Source organism: Phalacrocorax carbo, chromosome 1 (assembly GCF_963921805.1).
Source record: "Phalacrocorax carbo chromosome 1, bPhaCar2.1, whole genome shotgun sequence".
In the NCBI taxonomy this organism is placed as follows: Eukaryota; Metazoa; Chordata; class Aves; order Suliformes; family Phalacrocoracidae; genus Phalacrocorax; species Phalacrocorax carbo.
In genome coordinates this window covers 194,101,683-194,118,290 of record NC_087513.1, presented here as the reverse complement: position 1 = coordinate 194,118,290, position 16,608 = coordinate 194,101,683, and the positions used below count along the sequence as shown (strand labels likewise).

Sequence of the window (16,608 nt, the reverse complement as noted above, 5' to 3'; positions counted from 1 at the left end):
AAAGCTTTTGGTCAAGGAAACAGCAATTAGTGAGGAAGTGCTTAAAACTGGAGAGAAAGACAGAACAAGTAACCCAGATGCAACCAACTGGACAAAAGAAGTTGTGTATAAACAGTCTCTAAAACTGTTTACAAAGTCCAAAAGAAAGAGAAAATACAAAAGATTTTTTTTTTCTGCCTGAAAGCAGAGGACACAGACTCTAGTTCTTTGTCCCGTCCACCAGTGTTGGGCAGTTTGCAGCTAGTGGTGACAAGGCCTGTGCCTGTGGCACTTTGGGGTGTGGGGCTCCCCATATTCTACAAATTCCTCCGTTAGTCATCTAGCCATTTCTGCAGTCTCTGCCAGATGCATCAGGAGGAGCATAACCAAACACAGGCAACCACTCATTTGGCTATTTTTCTCTTCTGCTCTTTTACCTGTATCAGGAGCACCGAATCCTCCACTGCCCTGGAGCAATCAATCATTAGCAACAACCTTGCTACTGCCAGGGTGCTTCTCAAGCCGTTGCAGTCAAGGATACTTCTGGGAAAGACAGGGACCAAATTCAATTTTCAGCTGCTGCAAAAAGGGATGAATAACCATTATAAAACCCTATGCTTTTATTTTTAACCACTGCCTACACAGGGCAGCGCTTTAGGGCCACAGCACTGCAGAGGGATGGCTTGTCAGAAGCTCTAGCCACTGCTGTCATGATGAGTTTACTCTGCAAATAGGTCCTCTTTTCCCAAGAGAGGGTAACATAGCAGAGGACATACAGAGGATGCAAGGGACTAGCAAACATTATGAAATTTTGGGTCTGGAGTTGTTAATCTCTCGCTAGAGAGAGCAATTGCTTCACACAACGAGAGGATGCTTCATGGTCCCTCTGTTAGCAGAAAAGGAGTCTGCTGTAGTGCCTGTGGAGTGGTGTGCATGAGTGGAAGCAGTAATAAAGTCACTATAGCCAGAAACCTCAAGTGAACTGAAGCTGCTGCAAGGAGGCATGGTCTGGGTTAGTTGACAACAAGCAGAAATCCCTGCAGCAGTTGCCTCCTGCCTTGGGATATCTCTTCTTCTGCCACTTACCTCTGAGTGAAGCAACTGGACTGTCAATACTCATGGCTAGACCATGCCATGTTTCCAAGGCAAAGAGGGGGTTGGAGGAAAGCACAACATGCTGCTGCTGGCTGTGAGACCTGGAGGCAACGTGGAGGAGGGGCTTGGATTTCTTAACCTTTACTGTTAGTTTTTTGGAAGCTGCCAGCTTATTACACCAGCAGAGGAAACCTTGCTTGCTACCTTGCTTGCTTTTTTCCCCCTCTATGCATGGATGACACCCATTTTAAATTATCCTCCTTAGAAAGGCTGGGGAATATGCCAAGAAAAGAAAAATGTGGTGGGAGAGCAGGAGGTGAAGCATGCAACACTCAGCAGAGCTGCTTTGCCTTTCATTACTGCCTCCAATTCACTAGAACCAGCCTCAGCTTTGGTTTTCCAGAGTGCAAAGACAGCTTTTTTGAGCTCCCTGGTTTCCCAAGGCAGGTGTAGGGCCAACAGAGTCTTCTTCATACTTCTCACTTGTGTCCCAGCATCCTCTTCAGCATGGAGCTCAGAGATATTGTTTTGGGATCCCGTGATGTACCCCAAATTAGGATGGGGTAGGTGGTTGTCCCTACCTTTGATAAAACATTCCATCCTACAAGAAGAACAGAATATGTTGGAGAATATTTGTGTGATGGGACAATGTACTGATACAACTGTTATAAGTCCTTTGCTTGACTCTGCTGCTTTTTGCCCAGCTTGTCCATTTTAACTTTTGTTACAATCTGGTCCTCGCAGTCAGTTCTACCCTTGAGGTTAAGAGATCCTCTTTCTCTAGGGAGAAGCGTCGGACTTCTGCTTGTGCATGTGCACATCTTCTGTGTAACTATGTTTGTCTTCCTGGAGCCCAAACTGACATGGTGGAGCTCAAAATTGTGGCCACCATGGCCCAACACAAGATTGCCCTGAGAACTGGTACTGCCCCAAATGTGAGGGACTGTCCAGTCTTGCTTTCTGACTCCGGATGACTGAGAGCTTGCATCTGCCAAGGAGGTGGTGCTTCACAGCTGAGAAAAATCCTGCACTTGCTCTCATTTTTTTGTGAAGCCAGATGTTTCAGACAATTTGTTTCCAGAGCTTTCTGTAGCAGACTGCAACTGACTGTGTGAGCAGAAGAAAGGTTTCCAAACCAGATTTCTGAAATGTTTTCTAAACACTGTTTCAGGACTTTCAGACTGCAGGACCAGATCCTTAGACAGCATAAAAGGACACAGATCCATGGAACTGAACAGAGTTCACCTCCTTCACTAGAGAAAGCACAGAAACACAGAAATGTTGGTTGGAAGAGTCCTCTGAAGGCCCAAGCTCATCCAGGCTCACGCTTAACACAGGGCTATTGCACTAGGTCAGGTAAGCCTTGGCGTTGTCTAGCCAAGTCTTGAAAGTCCCCAAGGACGGAGGGTCCCGTTTTCTGGGAGATGTTTTCCCTAACATCCATTTTAATCTCCCAAGCTCCAGCCTGGGCTTGTTGTCCCTCATTTTTCCATCTGCCACTCACAGGAGGCATTGGGCTCTGTCAGTCAGTCACGTAACTCCCATCAAGGGAGGTGAGATTTGCAATACGCTCGTGTTAGATCACCCTTCCACCTCCCCATCTCTGGACTAAACCCACCCAGCTCCCTCAGCCTTTGCTCATAGTGTGTGTGCTCTGCTCTAGCCATCTCAGTATCCCTCTTACTGGGCCTGCTTGCACCGAGGGGACCAAAGTGATACAGTATGTCACCAGTGGCCTGTGGGGAAGAACAGCTTCCCTCGCACTGCCAGCTATAGGCCTCCTCCTGCAGCCCACCGGGCACTTTGTCCCGTTGGCGATGCCAGCACACCCTAGGCTCTAACAAGGTATGACATATAATTTGTAGCAGTACGAATAGGAGCAGTACAATGAGCAAGCAGTTTCAAAATCCAATTTCATAGACACAGAGATTACATTAATCTCTTTTAATAGCTAAACAATTCAGTTTTCAAGATAGGACAAAGCATGGGATATTCTTGACAAAATTGGTGCTTCAAAGCTGCCTACATCAGATTTAAAATCCTAAGTCCTAAGCTCCTAACGATAGAATTGATTGTACCTTTTCAGACAATAGCACTGCAAAACTTGCATTTAATCTCCTCTTTTTATAACACGCTGTAGCTGCCTGGACTTGCCTGTTGGGAAGCAAATGTAGATTGACTTTGCCTTCAAACACCATATGAGGAAACTCACTCAGCCCTCACCAACTGATCTCGGGGGCCTGTGGAATGATAAAAGCTCAAGTTATCAAAGTATCTGTAAACTGCCTTCTGATTTCAAGCTGGAGCACCTCCCTGAATCTGGACCCTTTGATTTAAGGTGGCTGCTTTCTTTCACCATGTCTCAACAGGCAGAAAAGGGCATAACTTTAATTCCTGTTGGCTCAGTCATATTAGCTCAACATGACTGAAAAGCCCTCTTCACCTCCAGAAACGCAGAACTGAATGTGGATCTACATTAGAATCTTCTGCCTGTGTAGTAAGTACCTTGTAATATACAGGGATGTTTTCATACCGCCAAAAATATCGGTGTAAAAGTGCTTTTCTTGTTGACACTGTTTTGCTTGGAGAACCAAAATTAGCTCTCCTGGGGAAGGCACTATTTATTGGGCTAGACTAGACTGTACGTCTTCAGAGAATTTGAAGGTTTTGTCTAGGCATATCCATTTCGGGATGATTTTTAGTGTTTGTGTTGTGATTTAGGGCTCTGAAAAATAAGCTCCAGCAAATGATGGTGAGGTGACTGAAGGGGTGACCCACCCAGATGTTCATTACTGCTCCACTGGCAAATATTACTGTCCTTGCAGCAGAGTTGGCAGAAGACAAGATATGTCCAGGGCAGAACTGCTCCAAGTGGCATTTTATTTGAAATCTCCAAGGAGGTGGGATTAGACTAGACAGAAGATCATGAACTAAAGATACTAAGATGTTCATAATGGTTTCTGCCCATCAAGACCAGCACATCTGCCATGCCTCATGTCTTTATGTCTTCTGCCCCATGATTCTGTCCCCTCTTTGCACCAGAACTGGCAGGCATCTGATCCTAATAGGAGATGAGTCAGGGACTTCAACAGCCAAATGATCTCCTCATTCACCTAGAAAGAGTGTTGGGGACTGAAATACCACCAACTTCTATCAGCTTAATCATGATTCCTCTCTCTCAGGCAATGGTACAAGTGTCTCCTTCTGGTGTCTCAGCTCTACTGTAGCCTTTGGTGGTACAGCAGTATCAAGCAACAGCAGGTGATAGTCTCTTCATCTGCTCATCTGTTTTCCAACCAAATGGTAATCTGAGGCCAGAGGCTTACCCGATGCTCCTGTATGGCCAACTAGCAAGGCATCTGCTGCCAGGGAAGGTATCCCTTACCCTTCAGCTGTACTCCCTGTTTTGCTGTAGAAGTAACCTGCTATGTTACTGTACTGTAACTGTACTGAGTAGGTGCCATTGCTGTCAGAAACGGAGCTGCCGTTAGTGGTTGTCTCCTTCCTCTCCCAGCAAGGAGGGTGGCTAGCCAGAGACTTCCCTTACACCCCAATGCTGCAGCAAGCAGGAGCAACTGCAGGAGCGAATCAAGACTGACTCTGATCTAAGCAATACTGCCAGGCTAAAACGCATGAGAGTTTTCCTCTCCGTGGCCTGTTACTAACAGAAAACATCAGTGGGAAAAAGGCTGGGCCTTAAATATACAATGAGCCTTTCCCCACCCGTCACCACCTAACCGATAAGCTACTCTAGGCTATCTTGTTTATGTTTATGTGTGTTTAATACCTTTTAGCATTTGTGTTTGCCTTGAAGCTACAGGCAGCTATGTGCTGTAGTGTGCTAAATATTTGTGCCATAAGTACAAACAGATGTCTGAAGATCTGCTTTGAAACAAAACTTTACCCTCTAGATTCTCTCCCAAGACTCCTCAGGAAAAGTATACATCACTATATTCACAGCAAAGCCTTGAAGGCCAGGGAGAGAGGAGATATATAGGAATAGTCAGTAGTGCAGCAGGAACACGTACGCACATCTCTATTTCATAAATCCTTCAGAGCAACAGTTTGGGTATCAGAGTTTTAATAAATTCATTTGCAGGTCCTCATTCCTATAAAGCAGCCTCTGCTACATGCAGGTCTTTTAGGTTTGTTTTGACTCACTAGCCAGATTCTTGTCACCCTCAAGAGCTATTGCCTGCAAGCTAAATAATCTCCCTAATATAAAAAACTTAGAATAAGCAGAGATGGTAAAACCTGAGTGGTGTGCACGGATGGCTTTTGCTCACACATATTGCTTCTGTCAGCTGCTCCCAGGGATGGAGAGGCTTCACAAGGCAGACAAAAGTGGAATTAAGTAATTTGACTTTCAGAGTCAAAAACTCAATTCAGAGTCAAAAACTGAGAGGTACACCATGATACTGCGTGCCACATGCAAAGTAACGGGGAAGGTTAAACAGCCTCTGCCTCAGGCAGCTCCCAGTTTATGTCAAGATGCAACAGAAAGCCTGAGAGGGGAAGGGTAAGATGGTAGTGGTGAAACCAGCCAGGATTGTGCGGTGATTGCTGTGTAGGAGGTTGCAGCCAGGACTCTCAAATGACTTAAACCACTGTGGTATGGCTTTGGTTTTGTTTCTTCTTTTCTCACGTTTTGGGGGAGAAGAGGGTGTGCCTGGAAGTTCAGGTGCTAGCTTGGGACTTAGGTGATCTATGTCCAGGTTTCTGCCCCACTGACTCCCTGGGGCAAGTTGCTCCCGGCCCCTCTGCCTTTTGCCCCTCATTCTCCAAGGAAGAACAGCACTTCCACGCCCAAGAAGCGCATGAAGTTAATACTTCAAAGCCTGTGAGGCTCTCATACTCTGAGAGAGAACCGTATCAGGCCCTGATAGAAGAGATACACTCTGCATTACCTTTAGACTGTATGCCATGGGCAGCAAAAGGAATCCTTCAGAGCACTCAGAGTAGCTGACTTACAAATGCAAAACAATGTTTGACCTGAGCTACACAGGGAACTGATATTCTGCTGTAAATCTCTCTGATTCACTCTGCAGAATGCTTTCCATTCACTCTGCTTCATTTCAGCTCCCTTGCATTTCTTGCTTAAAACATGAAAATGATTCGTATCTTTTCTTATATCATTCATTTTCTCTTCCTAGTAATCACTCCTTTGTCTTGCCTAATTCCACTTCATCTGTAACTGTTCTTCCTCCCTTTCTCCTCCTCCTCTTCATCCATGAGCTCAGGCGGGAGCCACCCATTGCTGGGATACCTGTTAGGACCCTGTGGGCAGGTAAATCCCAGGATTTACAGACCCTTTGCAGCAAGGGGTGGCTGGCTGGGGCTGATCACAGGGTATATTGCAAGAGGGGACTGCTTCCCAGCTCCTGCATCCTGCTTGGTGCCTGGCTGAGGCTGATGTGTGTGGTTATTCCTTCCTTCTGCACCGAGCTCACCATGTGCAGGAAAGGCCAACATGTGCTGAGCAAGGGAGCTGGGGAGCAGCTTGGCTCCTTGATGGGCTAGGCCTCTGAGAAGTGCTGCGGTGTGAAACAGGAGCTTGCTGGAGGGACAGCTGGGGAGAGACAGGGAAAAAAAAAAAAGAGTATGGGATAGCTCTGGATTGAAGCCTTTAAAGGGACTGTCTCTGACTTCTCCTTACCCTTCTTCCTTTCCCTGCTTGCAAGAAAGGAGGTGTAGCTGCTAAAATCATAGCACAGGACTCAGGAGGCTTACTTGGTTTTCAGAGTTAGATTTCCCTTGGTTTAGATCCCTGAAACCATGTCCTCAAGGTGGGAGTCAGCAAAGTGCAAAGGCAGGAGTGGGTGCACAGGACCAGAGCCGGAGAGGAGCCTGTCCACTTCTACAGCAAGAAGCTGTTAGACTCAGCTGTAACATAAAAATGCATCTTCCAGGCAGTGGGGCAAGCCTTTTTGTCATCCTGTGCTCCTGTGCCTTGTTGTTCAGAGAAAACAATATTTTCTTCCCTTGTGGGGATGAAGTTTGGGAAGATGAAAGAGTCTAGTAAGGACTGTAGCCGTGATAACAAAAGTGCCTGGCTGGGAGCCCTGCAGCCTTGCAGCCACTTGCTGTACCCCTCTTTACTCAATACCCCACAAAGTGGTCTGAGTGGGAGAAAAGATGCCGTTTTGGGGACAGCTGTACTGCCATGCCCTCCCACAAAGAATATGCTGCTTACATCAGTGCTGTAAGTAAAAAATCTTGTCAGAGGTGGTGGACCCTCCAAGTCATTTACAGCATATTTCCTTGAGGTAGCAATGAAATCTGTGATGGTTTTGTTTGACATTTGCAACCCCAGCGGAAAGAAAACAGTGTGGCTTTTTCCTTGCATTTGCAGCTGAGCGTTATCAAGGACAGAAAAGAAGATGCACCTCTATCTTTTTTTTTATCTTATGCAGGTACAAACAGTGTGTTCCTGGTGTGAACTGAGAGGCATTGGGCTCTGTGGGAGTGATCTGCTTCTTGGAATTTATTTCACATGGCTGTGAGTGGCTCAGCAAGGTAGGATGGGAAAAAAGAAACAGGCCCAAACCTCCAAATGACTCTGAAAGACTGAAGGAGCCTAGCGATGAGTCCTCACATCTCCTGCTTCCCCAAGAGAATGGAAACCTTTCCAAGGGAGCTGATATATCTACCGCCAGCGTTAAGCATTTTGTGTTTTGTTTTTTTTAAAGAAAAGCCAAATTACACTAGGAAGTATCACCTGCCCAATTTTAAGTCAAAACAAATAAATAGTCTTGGGTTTTGCCTTTAATTTCCTGTCCAGTGCCAGCTTTCCTGAGCCCAGCATGGGTCTTTTGTGAAATGCTCTGAGGATTTTGGGGACAGGAAGTGGCCCCATCACCTCCACGGCAACTGATGAAGTGCAGAAGAGCTCCAGCAGCTAAGGAGCCCGCATCCCAACAGGTTGGCTCTCCTTTTTTGCCCTCACCGGCTGCTCTCAGCACAGGGTTCCCTGCTCTGTCTCACATTTCAAGGAGGGACTATGTCCAGTTTCCTTTCAGAAAAGGCAATTTTTCCAATTGTCCTTGTTTGAAAGAAAATACTGTGTTCAGCAGCAGTCAAAAGAGCGGGCTAAGTACTCTCTGGTCTGTGCTGTGCTGATGTGATGAGGCTGGGCAGCAAGTTTTGCTTATTTCTGTACCGTGTAGTGATAATCTGGCATGTACTGTATTTTTCCTTTACTGTAGAGCTTCCTCCCAGGACTCTGCCTGTAATTTGATCCTGTTTGATAAACCATCACACAAACACTACATGGAACCGTAGCCCTAATGACCTGTGTTAATTAAAAATCAAATGACACTTTCTCAGGAGAAAGTTGTTTAGTTCCAGTGTTTTCCTAAGATAATGATACCAGGCCAGCCTATTACCCTCCCCTGTAGTGTCATTTATTGTTCACTATGTCTAAACTCCTGCATGCCATTGCACCGCATTATTTTGTCATGTTCCACCCCATCGTTTCAAAATAGGTTGCCTATTTGTTTAAAAGTACAGCAGAAGCTTTAAAGTCTTGAGGAGAGAGATGCCATATCTTTACTGTGATGATGTACAGTCTGCCGGTTCAATTTCACTGCCTTTTAGCACCAAATCGAGAAACACTTTGACTTTTCATCTCCCCTGGCTTCTAAAACAGCAAGAGATAAACAGGAAAAAGGGGAGACACCTTCTGTTTGATATTGTTTGACTCTCAAGTCAGTTCAGGCTCTGATATTAATAACTTCCTGTTTTGTTGTAAGTTTTCTGACAAGTGAAGAGCCTCCATGTGCGTTAGCATTTCAGCCTCAACATGGGCAACTCCATGACTGGCATGTTCCTGGGCTCTGGACTACAAAAGCCAGTTTTCTGCTTACCTTCAGGTCAAAATTTTAGAATTGGAAGTCAAATCACTAAAGATCAGGTACCTAAAACCACAGTTAGCTGCCAAAATAAAAATGACCTGATTGTCATAACGGTTGAACACCTGCAGACCATCTAAGTGTCATGGGACCTGAGAGGGCAGAATCTATACAAATCAGTCTAATTTTATGTAGGAACTCAAATAAGGATCTTAATTTGAAATTCTGGACATCTGTTCATTGCTAAGGATGAGCTCAGTAGCTAGAAACAGAAAAGAGGATCTGGAAAAATGTGGAGAAAGGTGCATTTGTGTAATACCACTTGTGCAAGATGCTTGTGAAATGTGGTGCATATTGCATTGCATCATTTTTCACATACGCTTAAATTAGTAAGACTCTCTCTTTTCCAGCTATCCAAATAACTTTCCCTGTGAACGGAACTACTTCCTCTGGATAATACACTGTTTTGCTAGCTGCTGGAGAAGTGGAGTCCCCCCAGATGCCTAATGCCTGTGTACTGCCCATGGCTGCTGCTCTGTGAATGAGGAACCATCTCCCAATCATGGTGTGTGACAGCACAGCTTGGATTTAGCAGTTCTATGAGATTTAAAAAATCAAACCAGCTAATCAAGATTTAAAACAGTGCTGGATTGGAAAGACTAGCAAGTGGTCCAGCTGTGAGTTAATTCATTAGTTGCAGTAAATATTGCTTGAGGAGATTGTCAAAAGGAAATGTGAAGCATCTGAAAAGAAATGTCCTTAAAGTGAATGTCAGAAGATTTTGCAGCTGTCATCCCGTGGACTGGGAGACTCTGGGCTTTGGAGAGAAGACGGGTGAAAGAAATAAAAAACTGAGTAGAGGATAAAGTACCAGTTCCCACTGAGTGATTATAAAGGAAACAATCTTACCACTACAGGGACCTAATTAGAGACTGAATCTCAAAACTGTCTAATATCTCCTCCAGGACACTGAGAAACCCAAACTAGCTAAAGCAGTCTGTTCAGACCAGCAGCTTTAGGAGACTCTGCAGCTTCAGGGGCACACTGAAATTCCAGGCTTATATAGCTGTGGGTGTTTCCAGTGTTCCTGAACCCTTTAGTCTGTTCAGCACTCACTTCGGACCAGGGAGGCAACTTCATTTTCTTGCCTGGTGTGGCCAGCACAGCATCATCCTGGTCCTACAGAAGACAACAACAGGCTCTGACTGCTGTGTGCCTGAGCCTTGTGTAGGAAAGGCACCAGGACCTGTTTTCGCAGGCAAATATAAGAATTAATGATCAACATTAACATGAGAGAATTTCACCTTTCTATGACTGATCTGATGAATCACTGCTTCTGTTGGTCTCCATAATGTGCAGATCAGGTGTGGGTCCTCAGGCCTTCCTGGAGATGCCAGTCCTGTCAGTCAGTGGTTGCATGCATTGGTTCGCTTAAGCCTTGGTGCAGGGCTCAGCTCTCCCACCTCGCTCCACCTATTGTCCACCTGAGACACTGTCACCCTTCTCCCCCTCCTTTTGGAAATGTGGAAACACTGGCCATAGTCTGAGGCTAACTTTTGGCAGCAATGCCCATCCCTGCTCTAGCTGCTCACTTCTACCTCTGAGATGCAGTGCATCACCTCTTCAGCACTGTGCAGAGCAGGGACCTCCCCATGTTAGGTGTTTTTTTTTTCCTTTGTTTGGTGATTTTTCTAAGCAGCCACGAGTTTTTTCTGGCTTTTATTTAAGACTGGTCCTCAGCACTCCCGTCCTGATGCCAGGAAGGGCTGCATTGACAGGAGCCATGCTCTGGTGTGAGTGAGCAGCATGGTGAGCAGAAAGGAATTATTTTAGCTGGTATTGCCATTAAAATCCCTTTTCATGTAACCCTGCCCCCATAGAGTGATTCTGTGCAGGTGAGGCTTCAGGGGTTTGTTCCAGTGTCACTACTACTAGCAGCCATGTTTTTCTGTAGCAGGATTTTCCAGGCGTAGGGAGGGCTGTGCATACTGAGCCCACTCAGGGAGCTCAGAGCTCCTGGGAAGAGCAGGGATGACCGCTTGGGATGGGTAGATGTATCATGTATTGGGGGGAGTGGTTTATGTGTCTCCTCTGGGGTGGGGAGGAGGTAAGTGACCTGCCCAGAGAGAGCTCAGCGCTGCTATCATGAGACAAGGACATTTTCATAACCGAGGTAAATAAACAGATTACTTTTTTTGCTCTAGGGAGATAATTTCTTCTGTGCTACTAGCCTGAGACCGTTTCTTGGCTTAGCCAGTATTCCTACCGTATGCAACAAGCCTTAACCACTGCATTTGAGGCTGTTATTCATTTGGGGCCAATATGAAACATTTCTGGCATTTCTTTTCCTTTTTTCTGGCCCTTACATATTGCTAATGTCTCCACTTCTGTATATATGTTTTCTTCTCTAACATTTCAGTTCTCCTCTCTTATAATATTTTAAATCCTTAATTGCCTGGTGCTGCAGATGGAGAGTATTAGTTACCTTCCATCACCACTCTGGCCACGATGACTTCCTTCACTTGACAAGTTGATTACTTTGTCAAGGTGAATGTTGAGTCTGTCTGGAGCATCTCTGTGTGTCTTGTGCCAGATTGCAATTGCAAGCTGGTTTCTTATCGGACATGCTGTTTCTCCAGACACAGAATATGAGGAGTAAAACTGGGATTTTTGAGGGGCTTTTTTCCCACTTCCCTACTGAGATTGATGTTGCTTCACTTTATAGCAATAGGATTTAGATGGCTATATCTCTAAATGTGACAAACTAATGCATGGCAAGCAAACCCAACTGATGAAATTCCATTGATAAAGAAAATTCCCATCCTGGCAACCACCCAGCAAAGTCCACAAGTGGCGATTAGGAGTTAATAATAACTGCTCCAAGTCTGCCAAAGCTGCTGGAGATGTGACTAACAGACACCTCCATGGAGCCAAAGAATTGTTGCAGTGCCTGCTCCCTGCTGTCCTGCATCAGCATGTGCAGAAGGGGAGCGTCCTGGGTGAGCGGTGGGGCTGACAGGCTCCCCAAAGTGCCAGTTACAGGCAGTAGGGGCCAGAAAGGAGCCTTTGAGAAAGCATTGCAAAATTGGCTGAACACTATCTAGGCTCTTTAAGGTAGGAAAAAATTTCCTCTCCATTGCACAGTAGGATATCTCTGGGGTTCGTGTCTCAGATCTTGCCATCAACATGTGAGTCCCTAGCTCCCCTTCACAGATCCAGTGCACAATGCGGGATCCAGTTATGTCTCTGTCTACCAAAGTGGCTATGCACAGCACCAATCCTTGCCTCCTTACGCCATGCACATGCCATCTAAGCCTCCAGAGACCTTCAAATGGTTGTGTTGTGCTTGACCCCTAAAAGAGGGTAGACAGCAGTTGCAGCATAGAAGCTGTAGCATTAACATTGTTTTCAGGTGGTCCAGTGGATATAATTGAGGCAAAACAGCAAAACCCAAGTAAATTAAATGCATTTCATAGCAGCTCCTGAGGGAGAACGGGTCGCATTTTTTGTGAGCTGCAAGCCAGGTGAAGAGGGCTGGATCTTCAACAGAGAAATTGCCGACGTTGGCCCCAAAATGTCATTTTTAAGGTAAGAAAAACATCAATATTTCTCTTAATTTTTCCTAGCTGATACGTTATAAGGAAGTGGCATCCAGACCTCTATAGGTACTAAGAATTTGGCAAATACTAAGCAACACAAAGAACAGAAACCAGGGGGTGCTTTCTGAGAAGACAGGGAAACTGAGCCCTGTGCCACTGAATGCTTCACAAGAGTGAGTCCTAATACCTACCATAGCCAAATGTCACCTACTCTTTTGTGGTATTACTTAGCAAATGTCTCAACTTCTTGAGCTTGTTGCAGATGATAAAAGGTTGGCCAGCATTATTATCTGATGGCACATGAACATTAATTTCTCTAACCACGTGTGGTGGTATCTGACTGACAGATATCTGAGCAGGAAAGTCAAAGGAAAGCAGTGTGGAGACCTGATTTTCAAAGGCACCTATTTCTAGTAAGGGTGAACTTTGTTTTCTTTTAAGGATTCATTTTTATTGGCATATTGTAACAGGAATAATGAGATAAACAAAAGCATGGTACACTTGTAAGATGACCCTCAGGACCATACCATCTACAGTCAAACCAGCCCTGGGTGCAGTGTTAGCACTGAAGGCTGATGTTGGGCCACTCTTCTCCCTGGCAGGTATGGAACTGGAGTTGCTGTCCTCACAGTATCCCTCATGAGACCTTAGGAAGAGCAGAGCCAGACCTTTTCTTGTGTCATACCATACATGACAAGGCAAGGATGTGTTTTGTACCTGTATGTTGACCTACCTCAGAACAGCTTCATGCCAAGAATGGAAGAAGAGTAACATGTGTCCATCTCCTTCCCGCCCCCCCCGCCCCGCCCAGTGTTTGTAGAAAGGAAGAAAAGCACCTCTTACTGTTTGAGTTTATGATATTCCTTTTTTCCTGGGTGGAAAGGACAGGGACCTCTCTCTGTCTATGAGGGAAGCACTGACTATTGGTGCGAGTGATGGGTGAGAAGCTCTCTCAGGGCAGACCTTGCTCTCCCCAGGGACCTGTACCCTAGCCACTCCCTGCCCTGTGCTGGTGTGGCTGGTGTGCTGGCACTCCTGGCCTATCCCCTCCCAGGCTCCCCCCTCTTCTGTAGCTCCAAGCCTTGCCACCTTCTGTCCTTGGAAAGGCAGAAGTGGGGGAGCAGGCTCCCAGGGGGTCCAGGGGAGCGGAGGGTCTCCATCTCCTTGCAGAAGATGAAGAAGGTGTCACCGCCACAGGAGCCTTAGGCAGGATCAGTCACGCACTTCCCTCTGCAGCCAGCAGCACTCTGCTTTTTCCCGTCATTTATTACCTGACGACTGTTTTTGTGTGTTTCCCTCCAGGCCGGGAGCCAGGAGGGCTGGTGCTCAGGACACCTTCTCCTGGGGCACTGCCAAGGACAGTGGCAGTATCCTCCCACGGAGAGTGGTGGGCCCCGGCCCCGGACACAAAGCATCCATCCCCAACGCTCACCCGACCCTCCCCTCGAGACCTACTTTTGCTGGGAAAGGCAAGGTAACCTCGCCACTGAAAATAGCTGGGACGGCAGCCAACGGAGATTAATGGCATCATTAACGTCCGCAGTTTATTTATAGGCTTAAAAATGCCTCGGACCTGCAAACTGAGCAGAGTTGCTCTGTGTAGCACAGGGACTACCAGGTCTCCTGCTTCTGCCTTTCCCCTTCCTGCTATTTTATCCTGATCGCTGGGACTGTAAAACCTCTGCAGCAGGGGTTGTCTCTCATTGTAAACCTACTTTGTAAACCTTCCTAACTAGGGGGGAACTCACAGATACCTTTTTTTCCATGAATGCTGTATTTGTCTGGTCTCCTTCCTCCACCCAACTCTTCCTGTGCTCACTGTCCTGTGGCCTCTCTTTGGGAAAACTCTCTTTTTGACAAATTCCTGAGGCACGGGCTGAGCAGTCAGCACAGGAGTTAGTTAGTGATTTTCCACCTTGGGTTTTAAACTGTGAGCTCTGTGACAGGAGGACTGGGAATCTCATACATGTGGAGAGCATCTAGGACATGTGGGGCTCTAGTGAGACATGCAGATGTAATTAATGACCATGGAGGTCTTCCTATGGGAGCCAGCAGGGCCAGCCCAGCTCCCAGGTCCTCCAGGAACCTCATGGGACTGTCAAGAAAAGAAAAAAACACCCTGAGTGTGTTGGTCCCAGAAGAGGAGTTTTTGGCACATGACCTGTGGCCGCACCACCTGGCCTGTTTCCCAACACTCAGTGAAAGGTAAGTGAGGAAGGAGGCTTGTTGTTAGCAGGCAAAAATCCAAGGGATCGTCTTTGTGACTGGGAGATGGCTCCATGGGTAGGAGAAAAAAGGTAAAAATGCCAGTAGGGGCACGTCCCACCCAGAAACACGGATAACCAGCATGGCACCCCACAGAGGTGAGGTTGCTGCAGAGGGCAAACATCCTTTACTTTGCTGTTGGTTTTTTTGTTGTATCAATCTGAGATAAACTGTGTCAGTCTCTCCTTCATCCTCAGTCTGCCAGGGGCTGAAATAAAGAACCAGCAGAGAACCGCTCAAACCGCTGTTGTCTTTTTTTCTCTGGGCAATGAGACTACTTCAGGGCAGAGTAAAGGAGCCCAAAATGCTAGAAGGAGAATTTCTCTGCCATGGCTGCGACAGGTGAAACCACAACCCTGGGATCCCCTCACCCACCCGGCATCTGGTGGGTTTGAGCATCTCAGTACCTTGCTTCCCTTTCCCCTTTCCCACTTGGGTTCTGGACCCCGGGTCCATCGCCTCCTGGCCAGGACCCAGCTCTCCACTGCAGTAGGGAGGACAGTGCCTGATCAGCACCTTCCATGTCTGTTAAATGGCACCATGACACTTAACCAGCTTTATATAGTCCTTTGAAGGACAGAAGCATAAGAGCAATTATTCAGTCATCCAAAGATCATAACTGGGAGAATATTTATTCCTATGTCTGATATACGTGAGAACCTGCCCAATTTAAAAGGCTTCAAGAAAAAGGCAGGTCATATGCAGTGTCTGAGATAAAGGGGGGAAAAGGTAATGTTTTAATTGTACTTTACTTATCCTAGGAAAGAGATACCTCTTATATAGTTGTTTCTCATGTAAATTCCTGAACATCTAACCAGAAAAGTCAGCAGAGCTTTCTTTCTAGGCTGACATCAGTCTAGAGAAGTGAGTTGTGTGACCAAAGAGGCCATCTACATCCCAAACTGATTACTTACTTTGAAAGGTGAGTATAAAATGTGGAATTTTTCTTAACAAGATGGCTAAGCCACATTTCAGCTGCAGGACAGCAATCCCCTGGACCTCGGTGCTGCACAGCTGCTGTGGAATTACCCCAATACAGAAAGCAAGAGCAGGGCTTTTTTTTCCTGTTTCACTAGGCTACACCCAGTTGTAACCATATTTAACCTTCCTTTTTCTAGCTGCCAACACTGGGTGGCACTAAGTCCTTCAGACATATTACAAAATCGACTCTAAAAACATGAATCACACTGACTTGGCTCCACTCTGTCCTGACAGCAAATGTTTTGTTTGAGAAACTTTTGATCATATGGTTGTTGTAGTAGAAACATCTGACTTGCATGGCATGTTTTGTACTTCCTTGGTTTGTTAGGTTGTTAAAGCTCTACTGAAACTCTGGCCTCGCAGGTTTGGTAAAGGTTCAATATGCTGTTGGGCTTGAAAGCCAAATGTCCTGTACCAAGGTGAGAATTGATGGAATACTTGAAAATAACTGTACTTTATGCTGGCGATTTAAACAGATCTCACAGCATCACAGCATGGTTGAGGTTGGACGGGACCTCTGGAGATTGCCTAGGCCAAGCGCCCTGCTTGAGCAGGGTCAGCCAAAGCAGGTTCACCAGGACTGTGTCTAGTCATGTTTTGAGTATCTCCAAGGACAGAGACTTCACAACCTCTCTGGGCAATGTCTTCTGTTCAACCACCCTCAGAGTAAAAAAGTATTTCAGTTTTTGCTCATTGCCTCTTGTCATGTCACTGGGCACAGCTGACAAAAGCCTGGCTCCATCTTCTTTACTCTTTCCCAACATCAGGTATTTAAACACACTGATAATATCCTCCCTGAGCCTTCTTTTCTCAAGGGTCAACAACCACAGATCTCTGAG

At 46.1% G+C, this 16,608-nt stretch overlaps 1 long non-coding RNA gene across 5 annotated transcripts in view; it reads left to right on the top strand.

Annotated features, from left to right (window-relative positions):
* The window catches only part of LOC135311537 (uncharacterized), a 58,409-nt gene extending 43,389 nt beyond the window's left edge, over window positions 1-15,020 (top strand). Inside the window, exons 3-8 of one of the 5 annotated variants that reach the window (XR_010371179.1) lie at window positions 2,246-2,430; window positions 3,215-3,571; window positions 7,488-7,995; window positions 9,335-12,512; window positions 13,126-13,221; window positions 13,826-15,020. This is a non-coding gene — a long non-coding RNA (uncharacterized LOC135311537). The remainder of the gene's footprint in view (window positions 1-2,245; window positions 2,431-3,214; window positions 3,572-7,487; window positions 7,996-9,334; window positions 12,513-13,125; window positions 13,222-13,825) is intronic. The other 4 variants (XR_010371180.1, XR_010371183.1, XR_010371181.1 and 1 more) reach the window with 4 other exon arrangements.
* The last annotated feature ends 1,588 nt before the right edge of the window (window positions 15,021-16,608 follow it).